This window comes from Mus pahari, chromosome 1, assembly GCF_900095145.1.
Source record: "Mus pahari chromosome 1, PAHARI_EIJ_v1.1, whole genome shotgun sequence".
In the NCBI taxonomy this organism is placed as follows: Eukaryota; Metazoa; Chordata; class Mammalia; order Rodentia; family Muridae; genus Mus; species Mus pahari.
In genome coordinates this window covers 28,157,941-28,171,438 of record NC_034590.1, presented here as the reverse complement: position 1 = coordinate 28,171,438, position 13,498 = coordinate 28,157,941, and the positions used below count along the sequence as shown (strand labels likewise).

The following is a 13,498-nucleotide window of genomic DNA, read 5'->3' as shown; positions in this document are numbered from 1 at the left end:
TCTGTATAGCCCTGGCTGTCCTGGAATTCACTCTGTAGACCAGGCTGGCCTCGAACTCAGAAATCCACCTGCCTCTGCCTCCCGAGTGCTGGAATTAAAGGCGTGCGCCACCACGCCCAGCTCTCTTCTATACTTTTATTCCAGTTCTTCATAGTTCTCTCCCAACCAATCTATGCAAGTAAATATTCAGATCTCACCTTTATAAATGTATTTATGATGATCAATAATAGTATAAGATGGTACACAAAATTCTGGTCTTGTGGGGTATACATTCAACTTGTGTTCTCTCTTAACAAACTACATACAAGGCCATAAATAAGATGGTGGGTTACACTACTAGCTAAGTGCTTTGATATCAAATATGTTAAGGCTTCAAGTCCATTGCTTCTAGTTAAGCAAAAGAAATCTTATCTTTGGAACTTACTTGACCAAATTAAAGCCAGCAGAAAAGAGCAGCCTCTGAACCTTGGGCATCAAGCCATAACCACAAGAAATAGCTGGTCAATGAGGACTCTGGAGCCCAGATGAGGGCAAGGAACAGCTAGCAGAAGACTGAGCTACACTACAGACAGACTCCTCACCCACCAAAATGTCAAAGTAGAAGTGAATTATTTTAAGCTGTTAAACTTGTGTTTAGTGATTTGCTACGAAATCATAAAAACCTAATTTGCCATTCTGTTTAGTCCCATAGACACACTTCTTCTTCTCAGCCCTATGCTAGTACTATTCACATTACTAATGAAATCGCTTGAAACCCTAACAGAGGGCTCTTGGTAAAGTAGCAACAAGCAAGAGAGAAGTAGGACCAAGCAGGAGAGAAGTAGGACCTCCTGAAACTATACTCAGAATGCTCCCACCTTGAGGCTTAATGAAGGAATAGGAAGGCATGGCTCTAAGTGAGAGAATAGCAGGTAAGATCTATCAATGGAATCAAGTCCATAGCACAGTGCAAATAGCTACAGGCAAAGAGGCCAAGCCTCAAGGCTCAGATGTGCTGTGTTACAGGAGTTACATTCAACCTTCATGCTCAGATCTCAAGGGAACCCATGAGCCTTACAAACCTCCATATGATTACCATTATAAAGGAGGGAGAAAGAGGAAGAAAGTACAAAAATATAAGGTGAAGGAGTCAGAATCAAGAGTCGATTAATCAAGACAAGGAAAGTATTATGGTCATTTCAGATCAGTGATCAGATCAGATATGAAAACTGGAGAAAGGCAAAGAATAAAAAACAAGAATAAGAATTAGTTCAGTTTAGAAATTAAAGGCTTTTTAGAATTTAATGAAAATGAAGACACATCATACCAAAACTTATGGGACACAATGAAAGCAGTGGTAAGAAGAAAACTCATAGCTCTAGGTGCCTCTCAGAAACTAAAGAGAGCTTACACTATCAGCTTAACAGCACACCTGAAAGCTCTAAAACAAAAAGAAGCAAATACACGTAAGAGGAGTAGACCACAGGAAATAAACTCAGGGCTGAAATCAACCAAATAGAAACAAAAAGAACTATACTATACAAAGAATCAACAAAACCAGGAGCTAGTTCTTTGAGAAAATCAACTAGATAAACCCTTAGCAAGACTAACCAGAGGGCACAGAGACAGTATCCAAATTAATAAAATCAGTAATGAAAAGGGAGCTATAACAACAAAATATATCTTAAAATAATTATTCTGTTTGTTGAATATTAACAGTTGAAAATATAAAAATCATGTTCTATAAACATCATGAAAATATATTGATAATTGTTCTCACTGTGTTTGAAATTATCATTTTCTTAATGTTTAACTTCAAAGAGTTTTTGCTATTTTGAAATTTTTAAATATACTAAGTAAATAAATAAATAAACAGAATTAGTTCATTTTTAACTGCTGAGATTTATACTAATGCTGCAATTTAAGCAAGTGTCCCTCAGAGTTCAGTTAAAGGCTTGGTCCTCAGAGAGCTACTATTGGAGAAAGGGCCTATGGTGATTGTTCTGGTTCAACTTGACCCGGGCTAAAGTCATGTGAGAGGTGGGAAATCACAATTGAGAAAATGCCTCCACAACATTGGGCTGTAGGCAGGCATTTCCTTAATTAGTGAGTGATGGGAGAGAGTCCAGCTCATTGTAGGTGATGATATCTCTGGTCCTCAGCAGGCTGAGCAAGCTATAGGGAGCCAGCCAGTTGGCAGCACTCTTCCATGGCCTCTGCATCAGTTCCTCCTTCAGGATACTGTCATGCTTTAGTTCTTGTCTTAACTTCCTTCAATGATGAGCAGTGTTGTGGAAGTACAAGTCAAAAAGCCCTTCCCTCTCCCGGCTTGCTTTTTGTCATGGTGTTTCATTACAGCAAAAGAAACCTTAACTAGGACAGTGATCCTTACTTAGCCAAATTTTTTTCTCAAAGAGTAAATTACTCACCATCAACAATTCTCCCTACTAATATATCATAAATATAAACCTAGATCTTACCCAGTGCTCCAAGATAGAAGACCAAATCTGGAAATCACAGCAAGTGATTTATAATGACAGAGTACAGGAAATGTCAACATCCCAAGAGAAATGGAAGGCCACCATGTTCAGCCCAAAAATGCACTCTACGATTACCACAGATTGGCTGATATCCACATATCAGTGTTCTAAAATACAGTTTAAACCAGAGGCACTGGTGTTCAGAAGTGATTTAAAAAATTGCCAGCAATAATGGCAGGAGGGGCCTGAGAGCAGACAGTGGGAGCAGAACCTGAGCAATCATACCTTCAACCACAAACAGGAAGAAGGAACCATAAGTGGGGTGAAGCTAGAAACTCACAAAGCCCACCCCTATTGAAGTAGTTCTCCAGCAAAGCTTCGCCTAAAGGTTTCATATTCTCTTCAAACAGTACCAACACTAAGGGACCAAGTATTAAAATATGTAAGCCAAGGACATTTCTCATTCAAACCACCACAATAATTATGCACCAATTTCTTCAGAACTCAAACTTTCCGTTCAGAAAGGAAGAGGGGCAACTCATAAGACTAAGAAGTAAACAATTTACAAGTCTCAGAAAGTCCTTAAAACTAACAAGATTTACAAGGACTCCCCTCCAGATTATAGAAGCAGTAAACAGATGCCTAGAGAGGAGATTATAAAATTTATCAATCACCTGCAAACCATCCACAGAGCTCCAGGGTTAGTTTTCATGAATCCCCACTCAGGCAGAGGTAGGCTTTTAGTGACACAGAAGCCTTTGAGTCATCCATGGCCTACAAACCCAAGAGTTCACCACGTTGGATTTTGGTAGAAAAGTTACTTTGTTCTGTCATCCCTTCCCTATGTTCAATAAAGAGATATGGTTCGCATCTCCTTAGGAAGAATATGGAACCAGAAGCTGTGTATACAGCAAGTATTCTTTTCTTGAAAGGCACAAACTGGACAGCTTGAGGAAAATGTGAAGGACTGCAGGAACTGATAACCAACAGACATGAAACATGGGCTCAAGCAACACAACTGCAACAGTAAAAACATCTACTGACCTAGCATCAGGTAGTCTTAAGAAGGGTACGCCTCAGTGGTTAAGACAAATTATCTAAGAAAAAGGCTATATGGACCAACCTAATGAAGCATTAAAATAAAGCTTTGAAAACTAATTGATCTAAAGCAACTTATATACGTGCCCAAGAAAAAGTCATTCTCATTTTTTATTTTCGTACACATATACATTGTACATTAACCATACCCCCATACTCTCAATCTTTATTTCTTTAAAAAACAATAACTAAACTAAAATTAAATCCACTGCCAGGTACTATAATATATGCCTATTCTCACAGACATTCAGAAGGCTGAAGCAGTTGGATCAAAAATATATAAAGTCAGCCTGGGAAACAGAGTGTTACTACATCTCAAAACAAAAGACATAAAACAAAATGTGGCATAAAATAACATCTACTATAATGTTCAATATTTAATCACTTTTTAACAAACATCTATCAACCTATAGCTAGAGCAACTGATCAATGCAAATGACAGAATCATTCAACAGACTGGTATCAGTGACTGACTCAGCAGATAAAAGCATTAAAGGCTCTATAAAAAAAGAACCCAAATGGAGTGATGTAAAATACTACAGTGAGAACTTCAATTGTATAGTGCTATGCCAGTCTGTTCCTATCCCCTAAACACACAAGGAGTCCATGCTTATCCCTTCCATGACCACACTGGGCCACTAGTGCTATCTGGATCTACAGTCATGTGATGGCAAAGAACTTTCCTTTCTCCGCCCACCCCTCACAAGCCCAGGAGAAATCTTCCTGGGGTATTCCCTAACATCCAGGCTGATCTCACATATGTGAGCCAAGAACTCTACCACTGAACTATATATCCAAAATTCCCAGCCTTTCCTTCCTTCCTTTTCTTTCTCACCCCTTCCCTTACTCCCCACCCTGCTTTGAAATTTTTAAGCTAGTGCCTTACTGAGGTGAGGCGCCCAGGCTAACCTCAAACTCATTCTCTTGCACCACAAACTTACAATTCTCCTGTTCCAGTTTCCCAAAAAGCTGGGTTTATAGGCCTGTCCTACCAGTTTGTGACCTTTTTCCCTGAAAAGTCAGTTTTGGTTCCCAACAAGCATCTCAGACAGTGCACAAGTGCCTATAACTCCAGCTTGGGGATCAGATGAGGTCTGAGGGAACCCATACACTCCTGGCATATGCTCACACTTAAGAAAGAGTTGGCAGGACTGAAGGCCCAGAAGTAGATGGAACCTCACAGGAAGACCAATAGAGTTAACAAACCCGGATACCTGGGAGCTCTCAGAATGTACACCACCAACCAAAGAACATACAAGGACTGGAACAAGCCCCCCATCCCCACCCCAGCACATATGTAGCAGACAGGCAGCTCAGCCTTCATGACTGCCCTATCTGGCCTCAGTGGGAGAGGATGCACCTAATCTGGCAAAGACTTGATGTGCCAGGGTAGTGGGATGACCAGGAGGGGGGGTTCACCCTCTCAGAGGAGGGGGAGGGACTCAATTACAAAGAGACCAGAAGTGGGGGGAGGGGACAGCATTTGGGATGTAAACAAATACATTAATTTAAAAATAAAAAGTAAATATTTTAATTTAAAAAAAAACTAACAAGATTTACAAAGCCCAAATAATTAAAACACCAATAAAAACTACACTTACCTACAAAACTATTATAGCAAATCATTATCAACTATTTTATACTGCATAAAACTGAAAATTTGAGGGGTAGTTAATAGATAAGGATTTTTTTAATCAAGTCTCAAAATATTTATAACAAAATGAAAAACAGAAAGTACTCCAGAAGAGAGCAATTGCATTTTCCTCTGACTTCTCCATACTCTGCATACATCTCCACAAAGGAACTCATACTGTCTCACTATGTGGACCTAGTATCATACTTGCACTCCAGGAATCCATGCACTTGCATTCTCTCAAAGGCAAGGCTGCTTTCCTTTTCCTTTTTCAATTCATTGACATCCTACCTTGACTTGACCCTGGGCTTGATACTGGTTGGTTGGATTGGTTTGGTTTTTTTTGTTTGTTTGTTTGTTTGTTTTTGTTTTTTTTGACAGAGTTTCTCTGTGTCATCCTGGCTGTCCAGGAACTTCTATCTTCTATAAACCAGGTTGGCCTCAAATTCACAGAGATCCACCTAACTCTGCTTCCAGAGAGCTTTGGATTAAAAGCGCCCTGCCTTTTGCTAGCAAACCCAATTAGATAAAGTATTCAACCCTTTACAAGTTAATGGTTCACAGTAAACAATGGCTGGCTAGCTCTTTTAATTTTCCTAGTACTGCTCACATTACATATCACATGATCTCCACTTAGCTAATAATCCAGCTTAAATATTGGCACCTTTTGGGCAGGAGCTGTTTTTCATCCTACCCATAATATTTAACACATCAATAGAGAACATTTTCAAGAAATATTTACAAAATAGAAAGTCAATTTTTCAACTTTTTTCAAAAAATATTTTAATCCATGTGTTATGTGTTACCTTTCTGCATAAGTATAATGTTCAAATAACTCTGAAGGTGCTCTCAATGATAAGTGACACACAACTGTGCTGGTTGGTTTTAATAATCTAACACAAACCTAAACATTTCTGAGAAGAAAAAACAAGTGAGAAAATGCCTGTGGGCAAGTCTATTGGGTATTTTCTTAATAGTGACTGATGTGGGAGGGCCCAGCCCATGGTGAGTGATGCCATCCCTGGGCATGTGCTCCTGGGGTATAGAAAGCAGGATGAGCAAGCCCTGAGAAACAAGCCAGTCAAAATAATTTAGCCACAGTCTCTGCTTCAGTTCCTGTCTCCAGGCTTCTGGCCTGACTTCCCCGGATAATGGACTACACATTATAATCCTTTCCTCTCCAAGTTGAGTTTAGTCATGGTGTTTTATTACAATAGAGACCCAAGACAGAAATTGGTACAAGGAGTGAGGCATTGTTAAACAGACTTGATCACATGTTTTGGAGAAAATTATGGTAGCATTTGGAATCTGGGGCTGGAAAAGCCACTGAAAGCTCAATTGGCTGTTCTGTGGAAGCTTGGAAGACTAAAACACTGAAAGCAATGCAGACAATGGAAGCCTGGTTTGAAAAGTTTCAGAATAACCAAGACTCCAGCAAGGTTATTTGTGTAAAAAAGTATTAAGAATCTGTGGATCTAGTCAACTAAATTGGCTATGATTAAGAGACTTGAATCACTAAAAAAAAAAGTGAAACCTTTGCTTTGTTAGCATACTAGATACTGATCAGTAGGAGCTGAGAAATTAGCAACAATTAAGACACCAACATCACTGAGGAATAATCTTCTGGGTATAATCTTCAAGGTCAGCACACAGAAGCTGTAGACAAGAGGTAATCAAGGTACCTTACACGGGCAGCTGATCTTGGTAATATGTAAGAATCTCCCATGTGAAGGCATATATGGCACTAAAAGAGACCTGGGAGAAACCACTAGTAAAGGTGCAGCTTCAAGAGCAGTGAAAAGCCCAGGGCTGAAGGAGTATAGGAGAGGCTGAAGCTTGGTATCATATGGCAGGTTACAGTCCCTGAATAGAGCCCACAAGAGGCTACTGATGAAGGTACACCCTAATTTCAGAGAAGAACTCAGAATTTTGGAGATGCCAGTACCAGGGGAGGGCCATCATGGATAGCAGCACCTGTAGAATGGAAAGGGAACTGTGTGTGCAGTGGATGGCAAGAGCAGAGAAGCACCTGTGCGGTGGCCTTTGGTGCCTAGAGGACTGTGAGTCCCAGAAGGAAGGCTAACACTGAGCTTTACACTGCTAGACTTCAGGTCTGCTGCCATCTGACAGGGATTGTCCCAGCTCCTCCCTCTTGGAGGAAGAAAGTATGAAGCTTATTTTTTATTTTACACAAGTTAAAAAGACAAACCTCCTCCCAGTTTTAAAAATAAAAACAGGCTAGAGGATGGCTCAGTTGTTAAGAACACTGGCTGCTCTTCTGGAGGACCCAATTCAACTCCCAGAACTCACAACCAGCTCAAACCACGGTTCCAGGGGATCTGACACCTTCATTTGGACTCCGGAGATATTAGACATATACATGGTACAACTTACACACATGCAGGCCAAACACTCATGCACATAAAATTTAAAATCTAAAAAAGATTTTTTTAAAAAACTGAAAACAGAGCATAACAATGTATAATCACTCAAAAACATTTAAAATTAACTGAAGAACAAAGATGAGAGCCAGAAAGGAAAACTATAATACAAAGAGATTATTATCTGCATATTAAAGACAAGATAATTATTATAAGGGGATAAATAAATATTAAAGTTATAAATTCTAAACTGAAAAACAACATGATATTTTAAAATAAGTTATGATATTCTAATTGATCATATGCTGAATATTACACAAAAATATATAGTTTTCCTCTCCATTCCTATTCTATTTCTTTACCAATGCGGAGTTTGGTCTGTTTATTACCAATTACTGGAAGCACATAGTGAGGCACTGTCCTTTGGGTGTGTTCCTTAAACTTGAACAGCAGAGTCAAACTTCTATTTAAAGGTTTTTTTTTAAAGAAAAATAACAAAATAGGGAACATCCAAATTAATAACTGTACATAATGCTTTGAATCAACCCCACAAAATAGTATATACAAAAAAATAGCAAACCCTTGCTGTCATTATAGAATTCTACTGTGAGGAAACAATACCTAAATAGGAAAAGAGAATCCCAATACATCAATTTACCATTGACCATATTCTTTTATTTAAGCATCTAAGCAACCAGCTGGGTAATTAGTCAAAACTGTAAGACAAGCACTCATTAAATGTCCAGCTTATACACCTTTTGATCTACTGATATGTCTAAGCATAATATGACCATATTTATATTCAATGTTTAATTTTTAAGTACACTTTAAGCCTAAAGTTGATAACTGTCAAATACAAATAGATGATACAGATTTAATTACTGCTATAATTCAAAAACTGTAAAGGAATTATGCTAAATGAACAAAGTTATCTCAGAAAAACTACACACCATATGATAATCTCAAAATAACAACTCTATAGAACAGATCGGTTCTCAGTGCCAGAGATCACAGATTGTGATGGAAGTCACTGCAAAGGAGCATCACCAAATAGATCACTCTAGTGGTGATGATTACATGAACTGACATTACAACAGAAAGGCACTGAACTGTGCACATAAACTGTAATAATATAAACCTGATTCTGATATACCAATTAAGTAACCAGATGGAAGCATCTGGTAAAAGGAAACGCACTGATACTATTTTGTTGGCCACTTCCTAAGTCTATCACTATTCTCAAAACTAAAAGGTTTACAAATGCTTCATGCATATCTAATTTCATGTGCCATTTCAAAGACTCCTTAAATAGAAAATTCCTGAATGCAACTTATGTAAGAAAGAGCAACAAATTTCTATTCTAGACTCATGCTCAAAAACATACTCTTGGGCTGGTGAGATGGCTCAGTGGGTAAGAGCACCCGACTGCTCTTCCGAAGGTCCGGAGTTCAAATCCCAGCAACCACATGGTGGCTCACAACCATCCGTAACAAGATCTGACGCCCTCTTCTGGAGTGTCTGAAGACAGCTACAGTGTACTTACATATAATAAATAAGTAAATCTTTAAAAAAATAATAATAATAAAATAAAAAAAAAAAAACATACTCTTAGCCTTTCATCAAGATTGGAAAAAAACTCTAAAGGTGCAATGCACTAAGTTCACTATTCTCAGTTCCTTTATGTAATTTCCTTTTTGGTTTACTGGAAAAGTACAATTACATCAGATAATAGAAATACGGCCACACATCTTAGGCCTTAATTATATTGCCATTTCGAGAGTTATGAAGGAAAGCTAGATGCCTCAATGAATTTACATAAAAGTTAGAAGTGCTAAACATTAAAGTGTGGAGAGACTTTTGACATGTTTGTGTGCATGTATGTGTATTGGTGCATTACTGTGTGCAGGTACACATACATGCAAATGTGTCTGGAGGCCAGAATTTGACATTAGGTCTCTTCCTTTTCCATCCTTTATATACTGACACAGAGACTCTCACTTGAACCACACGCCTATCATTCAGATAGTATTGAGCTTGTCTGGGAATCCATCTTTGACTTTAATCACAGAGATTACAGAAGGGCCATCACAGTCAGTTGATAGTTATGTGTATGATGGAAATCAGAATTTGTGTTTGCAGAGATATATAAAGTGAAGCCTTTGTGTCTGGCTTTGAGTGAAATGCCTCAGCAAAGCCTTTGGTACATTTGGGTTAATCAGTAGAACCTGAGAAATTGCTTTGAGACTCTTTGAACCTTGAAGAACTGTAGTCTCCCTGGAAAGTATGCACTTGGTGCTATGTGAGAGCTTGCAGCTGCACAAACCTTGGTCCTAAGACACTCCAGGCAGACCTAGAGGTCTTTTGATTATGGATAGCCATGGTCAAAGGAGACGAAGATTTGTGTGGGTTGTCAGCTCTCTCAGGCAGCAAGGGCAAGATAACAATGATAGTTAGAATCTTTCCTAGCCCCAATTAATTTTATGTAATGATTGAATAAAAGTAACTGGAATGAGCTAGTCAGGGTCAGTCTTTTTTCAGTAAGGCTGAACCCCTCTGCTCCTTCAGGAAATGAGAGCTTAGCATCTTAGTAAGCTTTTCTCTCTAATGTGGCACCTATAACCAACATCAACCATTGTGTGTCCCACACTTGCAAACCAAGCTCTGACTGAGCCATTTCCCCAGTTCACAATGTCTATATATATATAAATATATATGTGCATGTGTGTAAATATATATGTATGTAAGTATGTATACACACAAATATGTATGCATATGGATATATATACATAAATATGTAAATACACATATATTTACATCGTTATATACATTTATGTAAATGTATATGCATTTATGTAACTTTATATATTATAAATATGTTTATATATTTTTGTTTATATAGAATGCAAGCATATAATATAAATAATATATATTACATAACATGTCATATATGTACTTTATTATTATAAAATATATTAATACAAATTTATAAATAAATTTACAAGTATATAAATATGTTTATAAATAAATAAACATATATTTAAATAAACATATATTTATATACTTAGATATGTATGTGAAAACCAGACAGGTAACTGGCATGCAACAGGCACTGCATTAAAAACTGCTGGTTGCAAGGAACTAAGCCTGACATGTTAATATCTATAATAAGTAGTCAAGGATCAATGTTTATTATACACATATTAGAAGTTTTTGGGAGCTGATGAGATGGCTCAGCAGGTAAGAGCACCCGACTGCTCTTCCAAAGGTGCAGAGTTCAAATCCCAGCAACCACATGGTGACTCATAACCATCCTTAACAAGATCTGACTCCCTCTTCTGGGGTGTCTGAGGACAGCTACGGTGTACTTACATATAATAAAGAAATAAATCTTAAAAAAAAAAAAAAAAGGTTTTTGGACTTTGCTGGACAGTAATGGCACACAGTTTTAATCTCAGCACTCAGGAGACAGAGGCAGGCAGATCTCTGTGAGTTCAAGGTCAGTCTGATCTACAGAGTTAAGTTTTTGGACAGCCAGGGCTATACAAAGAAACCCCTGTCTCAAAAAAGCAAAACAACAACAAAAAAAATTCATACTTCAAAAATATCTTCTTTCTAAAATTACTAAAAATTTCTTGGGTATTTCCAACAAAATAAGCTTACCAAAATATATTTCCTAAATTTACATACATATACACATATGTATGTCTTTCCCCCATACTATTTACTAACTACAAGTCAATGAAAAGCCTAAGAAATGAGTAACTTCTCAATGCAGGAGAGCAACCCCACCCTCCCCAACCCCCAACTCCACATAAAGGTAAAGCTTACCAGCATAAAATGTATGTGCAATGTCTGCCAGGGTTCCAGACAGTGATACTGTGTCTAAGTCTTAGGGAAGAACAACATGCATTCTCCATATTTAATAAGCAATGCTGGGAGAACTGCACAATCACTTTTCCATACTATTTAGATATCTGCATTACCAAACACATTTTTCCTCTGATGTATAACCAAAACCTAGTCACTTGTTCTTAGGAGACAGTGGGAAGACTTGTAAAAATAAATAAATAAATAAATTTAAAATATCTAAAAAGGGCCAAATACTAGTATCACACTGAAAAAAAAAACAGAAAATTATAAAACTATATGTACTCTAAGACATGAATGGAGCTTCATTTTGTATATGTGTGTGTGTGTATATGTGTGTGTCTATGTGTGTGTTTGTCTGTGTCTGTGTGTCTTGTATATCTGATGCTTCAGGAACAATATACTCTTAAGCTGGTTTTAGATCAAAATACTAAAACTCATATTCAGCAGTTATTCAGCTGTGATTACTAAGGGGGAAAAACAACTCCATTAGGTAACGGGGGATCATTCTCTAGTTTTGTTTAATGTGGGGTTTTTTGGTTTGGTTTTTCTGCATCAAAGATCATCTAAACCAACTCCTTGAACACATTAGGAATCCACTCTCCCACTAAGCTAAGCTCCCAACTCTTAGAATAATCTCTCTATTTCAACAAGTGTCTCAAACTATGTTAACCCCAAAAAAGCAAATCTTAAAGCGTTTGTCCTGGGGTGTGGAGTTGACTAAGCAGGTAAAAGTCATTGCCGACTAAGCCTGACAACCTGACTTTAGGTCTCTGGAGCTCCTATAAAAGCCAAACTCAGTGGAGTATGTCTGCAGGAAGCAGAGGCAGGAACATTTCCGGAGGAAGCACACAGGCCAGCCTGCCTGGAGTACACGGAGCGGCACAGGACAAAGACCCTGCTGCACACACTGCGGAAGTTCAGGACTGACACTGGGGTTGTCCCCCAACCTCTACATATACGGGTGGCACATGCACACCTTCCAACAAAAACACACTGACTCGCATCATATACACACAAAAATAAATCTTTAATGTTTTTTTAAAGTTTGTCTGACTCTCAGTATTTCAGATATTAAAAAAAAAAAATCACGTATTTTTCACCTCTCCAATCTGCTTACAAAAGACAAAAGAAAGAAGACACTAACAGCTAAACAAAAAGAAGTATTTAAACAACAAAGGTTAAGAACTACCAAAGTGCTTTCAATCCCTTAGCTCAGTCCTATTGCAGCACACCATGAACAGCAAACCTAGCATCTCCAACAGTCATCTCCAGCGGTCCTCAACACTTGGTCTCAGATCTACCGGCACTCAACCCAGGTTTAAAGGGAAAAGGAAATCACAAGAAGGCAATAACTTTCCATTAATAAAACTCCATAATCAATCGCTGCTTACACTGCCTTACGGTAATGATTGCTAATAATAAGCTAATAATAATAAGACTGTTACAAAAAGTTGATTGTTTGACAAATATTAAATGTGTTCAGCACCCTCACCTCGAAAAGGAGGAAAGAACACACAGACAACAGAAACATTTCAGACACTTTTTTATGCTGGTGATATGCAGATCCAAAAGTACTCTTCCAAACTATTCATACACAACAGTAGCTTATAAGGAACCATCTTATTGTGACCGTTTATTTCATAATTTTATGATACGTTTGTAATTACTTTATTAAACATTACAATCACAGGCCAGCATTCTGTTTCTCTTGTTCCTGATGTGAGAACCTGAGCATTTCGCTTAATTACAGCTGACATATAAAACCAACAGCTCATCTAAACTGTCACCTCTCCAGGAGAACAAATACAAAATCTCAGAAAATAGTAACTACATATCACTTCCCTGCTTCCCTGCATAGTTAACAATCAACTGCAAAAGTATCAGGACATGCCTTTAATCCCAGGACTCAGGAAGCAGAGGCCAGTCAGGCACGGTTAGTTAACAGTGAGACCCTTTCTAAAAATAAGAGGGGAAAAAGAAGAAGAAGAAGAAGAAAAGAAGAAGAAGAAGAAGAAGAAGAAGAAGAAGAAGAAGAAGAAGAAGAAGAAGAAGAAGAA

The 13,498-nt window shown here is 37.9% G+C and overlaps 1 protein-coding gene across 7 annotated transcripts in view; it reads right to left on the bottom strand.

The window, feature by feature from the left end:
• Nucleotides 1-13,498, bottom strand: part of LOC110336759 (E3 ubiquitin-protein ligase HERC2) — a 174,413-nt gene that overhangs the window by 159,507 nt on the left and 1,408 nt on the right. The window lies entirely within an intron of this gene.